At 39.3% G+C, this 12111-nt stretch overlaps 1 non-coding gene across 1 annotated transcript; it reads right to left on the bottom strand.

Annotated features, from left to right (window-relative positions):
* Positions 1 to 405: 405 nt before the first annotated feature.
* LOC130958433 (small nucleolar RNA R71) lies at positions 406 to 513 on the bottom strand. Its single transcript, XR_009077555.1, has one exon. It is a non-coding gene; the product is annotated as a small nucleolar RNA R71 (small nucleolar RNA).
* Positions 514 to 12111: the final 11598 nt, after the last annotated feature.

Here is a 12111-nt window from a genome sequence, read left to right on the forward strand (position 1 = left end):
ATGGGAGCCGAAAACAACAACATTGCCAACAATGCAAGGAAGGTGCTGGGTGACTTTACTGCACCTACTCCCGACTTCTATGGGAGAAGCATCTCTATCCCTGCCATTGGAGCAAACAACTTTGAGCTTAAGCCTCAATTAGTTTCTCTAATGCAACAGAATTGCATGTTCCATGGACTTCCATTGGAAGATCCTCATCAGTTTTTAGCTGAATTCTTGCAAATCTGTGACATTGTCAAGACCAATGGGGTTGACCCTGAAGTCTACAGACTTATGCTATTCCCTTTTGCTGTAAGAGATAGAGCTAGGATATGGTTGGACTCACAACCTAAAGAAAGCCTGAACTCTTGGGAAAAGCTAGTCAATGCCTTCTTGGCAAAGTTCTTTCCACCTCAAAAATTGAGTAAGCTTAGAGTGGAAGTCCAAACCTTCAGACAGAAGGAAGGTGAATCCCTCTATGAAGCTTGGGAAAGATACAAATAATTGATCAAAAAGTGTCCCTCTGACATGCTTTCTGAATGGAGCATCATAGGTATCTTCTATGATGGTCTGTCTGAACTGTCCAAGATGTCATTGGACAGCTCTACTGGAGGATCTCTTCATTTAAAGAAGACGCCTGCAGAAGCTCAAGAACTTATTGAAATGGTTGCAAATAACCAATTCATGTACACTCCTGAAAGGAATCCTGTGAACAATGGGACGAATTAGAAGAAAGGAGTTCTTGAGATTGATACTCTGAATGCCATACTGGCTCAGAACAAAATATTGACTCAGCAAGTTAATATGATTTCTCAAAGTCTGTCTGGAATGCAAGCTTCACCAAGCAGTACTAAAGACGCTTCATCTGAAGAAGAAGCTTAGGATCCTGAGAACCCTTCAATGGAAGAGGTGAATTACGTGGGAGAACCCTATGGAAACACCTATAATCCTTCATGGAGAAATCATCCAAATCTCTCATGGAAGGATCAACAGAGACCTCAACAAGGTTTCAACAACAATAATGGTGGAAGAAACAGGTTTGGCAATGGCAAGCCTTTTCCATCATCTTCTCAGCAACAGACAGAGAATTCTAAGCAGAGCCACTCTGACTTAGCAACCATGGTCTCTGATCTAATCAAAACCACTCAAAGTTTCATGACTGAAACAAGGTCCTCCATTAGAAACTTGGAGGCACAAGTGGGTCAGCTGAGTAAGAAAGTTACTGAACTCCCTCCTAGTACTCTTCCAAGCAATACAGAAGAGAATCCAAAAGGAGAGTGTAAGGCCATCAACATGGCCGAGTTTGGAGAGGAGAAAGAGGCAGTGAAAACCTCAATGGACGTCCACTGGCCTCCAATGAGTTTCCTAATGAGGAACCATGGGAATCTGAGGCTCACACTGAGACCATAGAGATTCCATTGGATTTATTTCTGCCATTCATGAGCTCTAATGAGTATTCTTCCTCTGAAGAGGATGAAGATGTCACTGAAGAGTAAGTTGCTAAGTACCTCGGAGCAATCATGAAGCTAAATGACAAGTTATTTGGTAATGAGACTTGGGAGGATGAACCCCCTTTGCTCACCAAAGAACTGGATGACTTGACTAGGCAGAGATTATCTCAAAAGAGACAGGACCCTGGGAAGTTCTCAATACCTTGTACCATAGGCACCATGACCTTTGAGAAGGCTCTGTGTGACCTAGGGTCAAGCATAAACCTCATGCTTCTCTCTATAATGGAGAAGCTAGGGATCTTTGGGGTGCAAGCTACAAGAATCTCACTAGAGATGGCAGACAATTCAAGAATATAAGCTTATGGACTTGAAGAGGATGTTCTGGTAAAGGTTGAAGACCATTACATCCCTGCTGATTTCATAGTCCTCGAGACTGGAAATTGCATGGATGAATCCATCATCCTTGGCAGACCCTTCCTAGCCACAGCAAAGGCTGTGATTGATGTTGACAGAGGAGAATTGATCATTCAAGTGAATGAAGAATCCTTTGTGTTTAAGGCTCAAGGATATCCCTCTGTAACCATGGAGAGGAAGCATGAAGAGCTTCTCTCAAAATAGAGTCAAACAGAGCCCCCACAGTCAAAATCTAAGTTTGGTGTTGGGAGGCCACAACCAAATTCTAAGTTTGGTGTTGAACCCCCACATTCAAACTCTAAGTTTGGTGTTGGGAGGTTCCAATATTGCTCTGAGTATCTGTGAGGCTCCATGAGAGCCCACTGTCAAGCTACTGACATTAAAGAAGCGCTTGTTGGGAGGCAACCCAATGTTATATTTATCTATTTTCCTTTGTTATTTTATGTTTTTTATAGGTTGATGATCATGGGAAGTCACAAAATCAATTGAAAAAGCAAAAACAGCATGAAAAATAGAAAGAAAAATAGCACACCCTGGAGGAAAATTTGCTGGCGTTTAAACGCCAGTGAAGATAGCAAAATGGGCGTTTAACGCCCAGTCTGGCACCATTTTGGGCGTTTAACGCCAGAAAGGGGCACCAGACTGGCATTTAACGCCAGGAATGAGCAACAAGTTGGCGTTAAACGCCAGAAATGGGCACCAGCCCGGCATTTAACGCCAGGATTGGCAGAAGGAGCATTTTTTGCTCGCCACTTGGTGAAGGGATGAATTATCCTTGACACCTCAGGATCTGTGGACCCCACAGGATCCCCACCTACCCCACCACTCTCTCTCTTCTTCACCCATTCACCAATCACCTCAACACCTCTTCCCCAAAAACCCCTCACCTATCAAATCCCACCATTCTCTTCACCACTCACATCCATCCTTCATAAAACCCCACCTACCTCACCATTCAAATTCAAACCACTTTCCCTCCCAAACCCACCCATAATAGCCGAACCTTACCCCTCTCTCCACCCCTATATAAACCCATCTCCACTCCTTCATTTTCACACAACCTACACACTACTTTTCCCCCTTAAGCCAAAACACAAAGCCCCTTCCATCTTCTCTATTTCTTCTTCTTCTACTCTCTTTTTTCTTCTTTTGCTCGATGATGAGCAAACCTTCTAAGTTTGGTGTGGTAAAAGCGTTGCTTTTTGTTTTTCCATAACCATTTATGGCACCTAAGGCCGGAGAGACCTCTAGAAAGAGGAAAGGGAAGGCAAAAGCCTCCACCTCTGAGTCATGGAAGATGGAGAGATTCATCTCAAGGGTGCATCAAGACCACTTCTATGAAGTTGTGGCCAAGAAGAAGGTGATCTCCGAGGTCCCTTTTCAAACTCAAAAAAGGTCAACTTTAATCAAAGGTTGGACCAAGTCCTCATGGATATCTGTGTGGAAGGATCACAATGCAAACAGGAGATCCCACTCATAGACATGAGCATGAGGAAATTCCTCATCATGAAATCCCTGAGATGCCTCAAGGGATGTACTTTCCTCCACAAAACTATTGGGATCAAATCAACACCTCCCTAGGAAAATTGAGTTCCAACATGGGACAACTAAGGATGGAGCATCAAGAACATTCCATCCTCCTCTACGAAATTAGAGAAGATCAAAGAATCATGAGAGAGGAGCAACAAAGGCAAGGAAGAGACATTGAGGAGCTCAAGCACTCTATAAGATCTTCAAGAGGAAGAACAAGCCGCCATCACTAAGGTGGACCCGTTCTTTAATCTCCTTGTTCTTTATTTTTTCTGTTTTTCGAATTTTCATGCTTATGTTTATCTAAGTTTGTGTTTTATGATCATTAGTGTCTTAGTGTCTATGCCTTAAAGTTATGAATGTCCTATGAATCCATCACCTTTCTTAAATGAAAAATGTTCTTAATTGAAAAAGAGAAGAATTGCATGAATTTCGAATTTTATAACAGATTAACTATTTTGATATGGTGGCAATACTTTTGACTTCTGAATGTATGCTTGAACAGTGCATATGTCTTTTGAATTTGTTGTTCATGAATGTTGGCACTTGAAAGAATGATAAAAAAGGAGACATGTTACTGAGAATCTGAAAAATCATAAAAATGATTCTTGAAGCAAGAAAAAGCAGTGAATACAAAAAAAAAACGAAAAAAAAGGAAAAAGAAAAAGAAAAAGAAAAAAAATAAAGTCGTGATCCAAGGCAAAAAGAGTGTGCTTAAGAACCCTGGACACCTCTAATTGGGGACTCTAGCAAAGCTGAGTCACAATCTGAAAAGGTTCACCCAGTTATGTGTCTGTGGCATGTATGTATCCGGTGGTAATACTAGAAGACAGAGTGCTTTGGGCCACGGCCAAGACTCATAAAGTAGCTGTGTTCAAAAATCATCATACTTAACTAGGAAAATCAATACCACTTTCTGGATTCTGAGTTCCTATAGAAGCCAATCATTCTGAATTTCAAAGGATAGAGTGAGATGTCAAAACTGTTCAGAGGCAAAAAGCTAAAAGCCCCGCTCATCTAATTAATACTGATCTTCATAGATGTTTTTGGAATTCATTGCATATTCTCTTCTTTTTATCTTATTTGATTTTCAGTTGCTTGGGGACAAGCAACAATTTAAGTTTGGTGTTGTGATGAGCAGATAATTTATACGCTTTTTGGCATTGTTTTTAGTATGTTTTTAGTATGTTTTAGTTAGTTTTTACTATATTTTTATTAGTTTTTAGTTAAAATTCACTTTTCTGGACTTTACTATGAGTTTGTGTGTTTTTCTGTGATTTCAGGTATTTTCTGGCTGAAATTGAGGGACCTGAGCAAAAATCTTATTCAGAGGCTGAAAAGGACTACAGATGCTGTTAGATTCTGACCTCCCTGCACTCGAAGTGGACTTTCTGGAGCTACAGAAACTCAATTGGCGCACTCTCAATTGCGTTGGAACGTAGACATCTTGGGCTTTCTAGCAATGTATAATAGTCCATACTTTGCCCGAGATTTGATGTCCCAAACCGGCATTTCAAATCAGCTCAAGACTGCCCGGCGTTAAACGCCGGAACTGGGACAAGAGTGGGAGTTAATCGCCCAAACTGGCGTTTAACTCCAAGAAAAGTCTCTACACATGAAAGCTTCAATGCTCAGCCCAAGCACACACCAAGTGGGCCCGAAAGTGGATTTTTATGTCATTTACTCATCTTTGTAAACCCTAAGCTACTAGTTCTCTATAAGTAGGACCTTTTGCTATTGTGTTTTCATCTTTGGATCACTTTAGATCTTTTGATCATCTTTGGACGTCTAGTTCTTAGATCATTGGAGGCTGGCCATTCGGCCATGCCTAGACCTTGTTCTTATGTATTTTCAACGGTGGAGTTTCTACACACCATAGATTAAGGTGTGGAGCTCTGTTGTACCTCGAGTATTAATGCAATTACTATTGTTCTTCTATTCAATTCAGCTTATTCTTGTTCCTAGATATCACTTGTTCGTCAACTTGATGAAGGTGATGATCCGTGACACTCATCATCATTCTCACCTATGAACGTGTGCCTGACAACCACCTCCGTTCTACCTTAGATTAAGTGGATATCTCTTGGATCCCTTAATCGGAATCTTCGTGGTATAAGCTAGAATTGATGGCGGCATTCAAGAGAATCCGGAAGGTCTAAACCTTGTCTGTGTTATTCTGAGTAGGATTCAAGGATTAAATGACTGTGACGAGCTTCAAACTCGCGATTGTGGGGCGTTAGTGACAGACGCAAAAGAATCACTGGATTCTATTCTGACATGATCGAGAACCGACAGATGAATAGCGGTGCTGTGACAGAGCGCGTTGAACACTTTCACTGAGAGGACGGGACTATAGCCACTGACAATGGTGATTCCCAACATACAGCTTGCCATGGAAAGGAGTAAGAAGAATTAGATGAAGACAGTAGGAAAGCAGAGAGACGGAAGGGACAAAGCATCTCCATACGCTTATCTGAAATTCTCACCAATGAATTACATAAGTATCTCTATCTTTATGTTTTATTCATTTTTTAATCATTAATCCTCCATAACCATTTGAATCTGCCTGACTGAGATTTACAAGATTACCATAGCTTGCTTCATACCAACAATCTCCGTGGGATCGACCCTTACTCGCGTAAGGTTTATTACTTGGACGACCCAGTGCACTTGCTGGTTAGTTGTGCGAAGTTGTGATAAAGAGTTGAGATTGCAATTGAGCGTACCATGTTGATGGCGCCATTGATGATCACAATTTCGTGCACCAATGGCCAGGATGGAAGCTATGCTTGCAAACCTTGGCAAGGAATTTAAAGACATGAAGAAATTCCAGGAGGAAGTAATATCCAATTTGCAAAACCAAGATGCTGCCACTCAGAAACTTTAAGCACAAATTAAATACTTGTCCAAGCAAGCTCCTAGCCACAGTTCAGGTAATGCCACCAGGACAACTTCAAAAGAGGAATGCAAAGCTATTACCCTCAGAAGCGGAAAGGAATTGAAAGAGAATCCAAGGGAGACTCAGGAAGAGAAGGAAGAGGGCATTTTAAACGCTAAGGAAGAGGCACAAACACCTGCTCCCAACTCATCAGAAGAGAAAGAAGTTCTAAGGCCATATGTCCCAAAGGCTCCTTACCCTCAGCGCCTAATGAAGAATGTAAAGGACAGCCAATTCTCGAAATTTTTGGAGATTTTCAAGAAACTTCAGATCAACATTCCCTTTGCAGAAGTACTAGAACAATTGCCACTTTATGCTAAGTTTCTGAAGGAATTGATGACCAAGAAGAGAAGCTGAAGGACTGATGAAACTGTGGTATTAACTGAGGAATGTAGTGCTATCATCCAACATAAGCTGCCTCAAAAATTGAAGGACCCAGGAAGCTTCTGAATTCCCCGCATCATAGGGGAAATAACAGTTGAAAAAGCCTTATGTGACTTGGGAGCTAGTATAAATTTGATGTCCTTAACAATGATGAAAAGAATAAAGATTGAGGAAGCCAAACTAACAAGAATGGCCCTCTAATTAGCAAATCGGTCATTCAAATTCCCTCATGGAATAGTAGAGGACTTGTTAGTGAAAGTGGGAGACTTCATTTTCCCTGCTGACTTTGTTGCATTGGATATGGAAGAAGAGGCTAAGGCTTCAACAATTTTAGAAAGGCCATTTCTAGCTATTGTTGGAGCCATCATTGATGTACTAAAGGGTGAACTTACCCTTAGGCTACATAATGAGAAAATGGTATTCAATGAATTCAAAGCCATGAGCTATCCACCAGAGTCATTAGGAGAGTGTATGAGGCTAGATGCAGTGGAAATTGTGGTGCAGGAAACCTTTGAAGAAGCACTTGAAGAATTGACAGAGGGTGATTCCATGTTAAATATTGAGGCTGTTGATGTCAATGCAGCTGAAATGCCTATTCCAAGTACATCGGAGGAGAAGAAAAAAGAGAAGGAAGCACCCAAACTGGAGTTAAAAGCACTACTCCCTACTCTCAAGTATGAATACTTGGGAAGTGATGGAAAGTACCCAATGATCATCAGTTCTACCCTTAGTCAAGAGCAGGAGGAGGAATTAATCAAGGTGCTGCAAAAGCACCAAGATGCCATTGGATGGACCCTTTCTGACTTAAAAGGGATAAGCTCATCCATATGCATGCATAAGATCTTGCTAGAAGATGATTCCAAACCCTCCATTCAGCCCAAAGAAGATTGAATCCTTTCATGAAAGAGGTAGTCCAGAAAGAGGTGATGAAGCTATGGCAGGCAGGAGTTATTTACCCTATTTCCGACAGCCCATGGATGAGTCCAATCCATGTGGTTCCAAAGAAAGGAGGGATAACAGTTGTGTCCAATGAGAAGAACGAACTCATCCCCACAAGAACAGTGACAGGCTGGAGGATGTGTATTGACTATAGAAAACTCAATGAGACAACCAGAAAAGATCATTTTCCACTCCCTTTTATGGACCAGATGCTAGAGAGATTGGCAGGACATGCATATTACTTTTTTTATGGATATTCGGGTTATAATCAAATAGTGGTTGATCCAAGAGATCAAGAAAAAACATCATTCACGTGTCCACATTGAGTTATTGCTTACATGCGCATGCCTTTTGGATTGTGCAATTCCCCTGCAACTTTCCAAAGATGCATGTTGTCTATTTTCTCAGACATGATTGAAAAATTCATTGAAGTCTTCATGGATAATTTTTCAGTCTTTGGAGATTCCTTTCCCAATTTCCATAATCATCTTGCTTTAGTGTTAAAAAGGTGCCAAGAGACAAACCTAGTTCTAAACTGGGAGAAATGCCATTTTATGGTAACAGAAGGGATTGTCCTTGGCCATAAAATTTCAGAAAAAGGCATAGAAGTAGACAAAGCTAAGGTGGAATTAATTGAGAAATTGCCTCCACCCAGTAATGTCAAGTTAATTAGGAGTTTTTTAGGCCATGCTGGTTTCTACAGAAGGTTTATCAGAGATTTTTCCAAAATTGCAAACCCTTTGAGCAACCTATTAGTCTTGGATACATGGTGCACAAAATTGTTATCCCTTGGCATGGCTCCAAAAACTTGGTGCACAATACCATGATTTACACATCTCTTCACAACTTCGCACAGCTGACCAGCAAGTGCACTGGGTCGTCCAAGTAATACCTTACGTGAGTAAAGGTCGATCCCACGGAGATTGTCGGCTTGAAGCAAGCCATGGTCATCTTGTAAATCTCAGTCAGGCAGATTCAAATGGTTATGGAGTTTTGATAATTAAAAGATAAATAAACATAAAATAAAGATAGAGATACTTATGTAATTCATTAGTGGTAATTTCAGATAAGCGTATGGAGATGCGTTATTCCTTCTGAATCTCTGATTTCCTACTGTCTTCATTCAATCATTCATACTCCTTTCAATGGCAAGCTATAAGTTGGAGATCACCGTTGTCAATGGCTACCTCCCGTCCTCTCAGTTAAAGTGGTCCTCTACGATTTCTGTACGGCTAATCAATTGTCAGATTTCTCGTCTCGGATGCAAAATACCAGGCACAGCTACCGCATGGCTAATCTGCTGTCGGTTCTCGATCGTGTCGGAATAAGATCCAATAATCGTTTTGCGTGTGTCACTACACCCACAGTCGGGAGTTTGAAGCTCGTCACAGTCATCCATTCCCAGATCCTACTCAGAATACCACAGATAAGGTTTAGACTTTCCAGATCTCAGGAATGTTGCCAATTGATTATAGCCTATAACACGATGGTTTTAATCTCAGATTCAGATGCCCCATTGTCAGAGGGGAGTCGTGATGATTAGATTTATGATGGTTTAGAATTTCACAAATGAAGCCTCATTGTAAAGTATAGTTTCTAAACCAACAATAATCCTTTCATACAAAACGTTGTTTGTCACAAGTAACAAACCCCTAAAATTAATAACCAAAGTATTCAAACCTCGGATCGTTCTCCCTAGGAATTGTAATGAAGTGTTTTGTTATTGGTCGTGAGTTATTTTTGGGGTTTTAATAAGAAACATGAAAGATAAATGGCAAAAAGTAAACTAATGGCTAAAAAGATCTTGGCAAGGGTTGGTGGTCAAGGATCTCTATCCTAATCACTAACCACAATATGAGAATTGGCAAGGATTAATCTCACTAAATCATCCTCTAACTAATAGTAAAGGAAAGTCAAATGAGCTATATCAATCCTAGTCCATAAGTCCTAACTCTCCACTAATTCAATTAGTGAGAACTAGAGTCAATGGCTCCCAATCATCAATCACTTGGACATCAGTAACTCAAGAGGTCCTAAGTTACCTTTCCAAGCCAAGAGTATAAAATTCTACTCTAAAATCCAACCAAGCATTTCATCAAACACTTGGAAGGCATAAAAGGAAAACATAGTAAATCAACAACAAGAACAAAATCTAACAACAATTATTGAAAGGAATTAACAACAACAAATCAAAAGGAACACAATTATTATGATTTACCTTGAATTGAATTGAAAGAGAAAGGAAGGAACAAAAGTAGATCTACAACAAAATACAAGAACAACATAAAGGAAATTACAACAAAAGAATAGAGGAAGATGAATGTAACAACAAGGAATTAAGAGGATAGAAGTAGAAGAAGATGAATTAAAATCTAGATCTAAGAACTAAACCTAATCTTAATCCTAATCCTAGAGAGAAGTGAGAGCTTCTCTCTCTAGAAACTAATTCTAACTACTAAACTAAGCTAAACTAAACTAATGGTAACTAACATCTAAAGTATGAAAATTATATCCATTCCCCCTTCAATTCCTGGCTTAAATAGCATCAGAAATGAGTTGGATTGGGCCCACAAGGCTTTAGAATTCGCTGGCCACGTATTGCTTTAAGTGGACCATATGGCAGCAACGATGCGTGCGCGTACAGTGCGCGTACGCATCACCATACGTGTAGCAATTATGGCAAATCTTATATCATTTCGAAGCCCCGGATGTTAGCTTTCCAACCCAACTAGAACCGCATCATTTAGACCTATGTAGCTCAAGTTATGGCCGATTAAGTGCGAAGAGGTCAGTTTGACAGCTTTTGCGATTCCTTAATTTCTTCATGAGTTCTCCATTTTTACATGCTTTTCCTTTATTCCCTTTATCCAATCTTTGACTCCTAAATCTGAAATCACTTAACAAACATATCAAGGAATCTAGTGGAATCAAGGTGAATTAAATTTATCTATTTTAAGACCAAAAAAGCATGTTTTCACTCTTAAGCACAATTAAAGGAGAATATACAAAACCATCTATTTCATTGAATAAATGTGGGTAAAAGGTGATAAAATCCCCAAAAATCAATACAAGATAAACCCTACAAATGGGGTTTATCAACCTCCCCACACTTAGACCAAGCATGTCCTCATGCTAAAACCAAGAATGAAGTAAGGGTATGGCATTTATTCATTGCAAACTAACTAAATGCAATCTACCTATATGTAACTATCTACATGAATGCAATTGCTTGGTCAAAATAAATCAATTCCCAAGAAGCATATATGCACAAGGGCCTAGGACTAGCAAGTCTAATCCACAATTGAATTGAGTTATTAAATATTTTTACAAACTTGCATGAGAAGAGATGATCATAGGTGGAAACATGTAATTGAGCATCAAACCCTCACCGGATGTGTTTGCACTCTATTCGCTCAAGTGTTTAGGGTTGATTCACTCAATTCTCTCCTAATCATGCTTTCTAAGATTTGTTTTTCTTCTAACAATCAACAAATATTTCATGCATGCATACACATATCATGAGGTCTTTTCATAGGTTGTAATGGGGCTAGGGTCAAGGTAGGATGCATATTTGGTCAAGTGAGCTTAAAATTTGAATCTTTGATAAGCTTAAACTTCCCACCTAACCTATGACATCCTATACAATTTCAAAGCTAACCTAACTACCCATTCTTCACTTTTCCACATACTCATGTATTCCTTTTAATTTCACAACACATATGCATTAATTTTATTGAGCTACACTTTGCTTTGGGGCATTTTGTCCCCTTTTTATTTCTTTCTTTTTCTTCTTTTTCTTTCTTTTTCTATTTTTTTCTTTTCTTTTCCATATTATTTTTCCTTTTTTTTTCTTTTTCTTTTGTTTTTCTTATTTTTTTCTTTCTATATACAAGAACATCAATGCATAATGTTTTACATTTGATCAATACATGAGTATGTACCCAATTTCCAATATTTTCAACAAAAATGCAAAACTACTCTTTTATTCACCCAATGTCCCAAGGTTCCCACACTTGAATGATACTCACACACTAGCATAAGCTAATCAAAGATCCAAATAGAGGACAATTATTGTTTTCACTTTAAGGCTTGTAATGTGCTAAATTAAGAACAAAGTGGGTTAAGCGTAGGCTCAAATTGGCTAACAATGGATGATAAAAGGTAAGGCTTTCGGGTAAGTAAGCTAAATGAAATGATGGCCTCAATCATATAAATGCATAAATACACAAAATAATGGATATATAGAATCAAACAAATCAAAGATTACAATCATAGAAAGAGAATAATGCACACAAGAATGGAAAATAAGTGGTTATAAGATGTAACCACACCATTAGGCTCAAATCTCACAAGCTTGTGTTCTTAGCTCAAAACATGATCCACAAGATATATAATTCAAGCAAGTTTTATGAAAAGTTTTCACTCAAATCAATTGGTGCCCTATAGATAGAATTCTTGAAAATTTCATTATTTTGA

The sequence above is a fragment of the Arachis stenosperma genome, chromosome 10 (genome assembly GCF_014773155.1).
Source record: "Arachis stenosperma cultivar V10309 chromosome 10, arast.V10309.gnm1.PFL2, whole genome shotgun sequence".
In the NCBI taxonomy this organism is placed as follows: domain Eukaryota; kingdom Viridiplantae; phylum Streptophyta; class Magnoliopsida; order Fabales; family Fabaceae; genus Arachis; species Arachis stenosperma.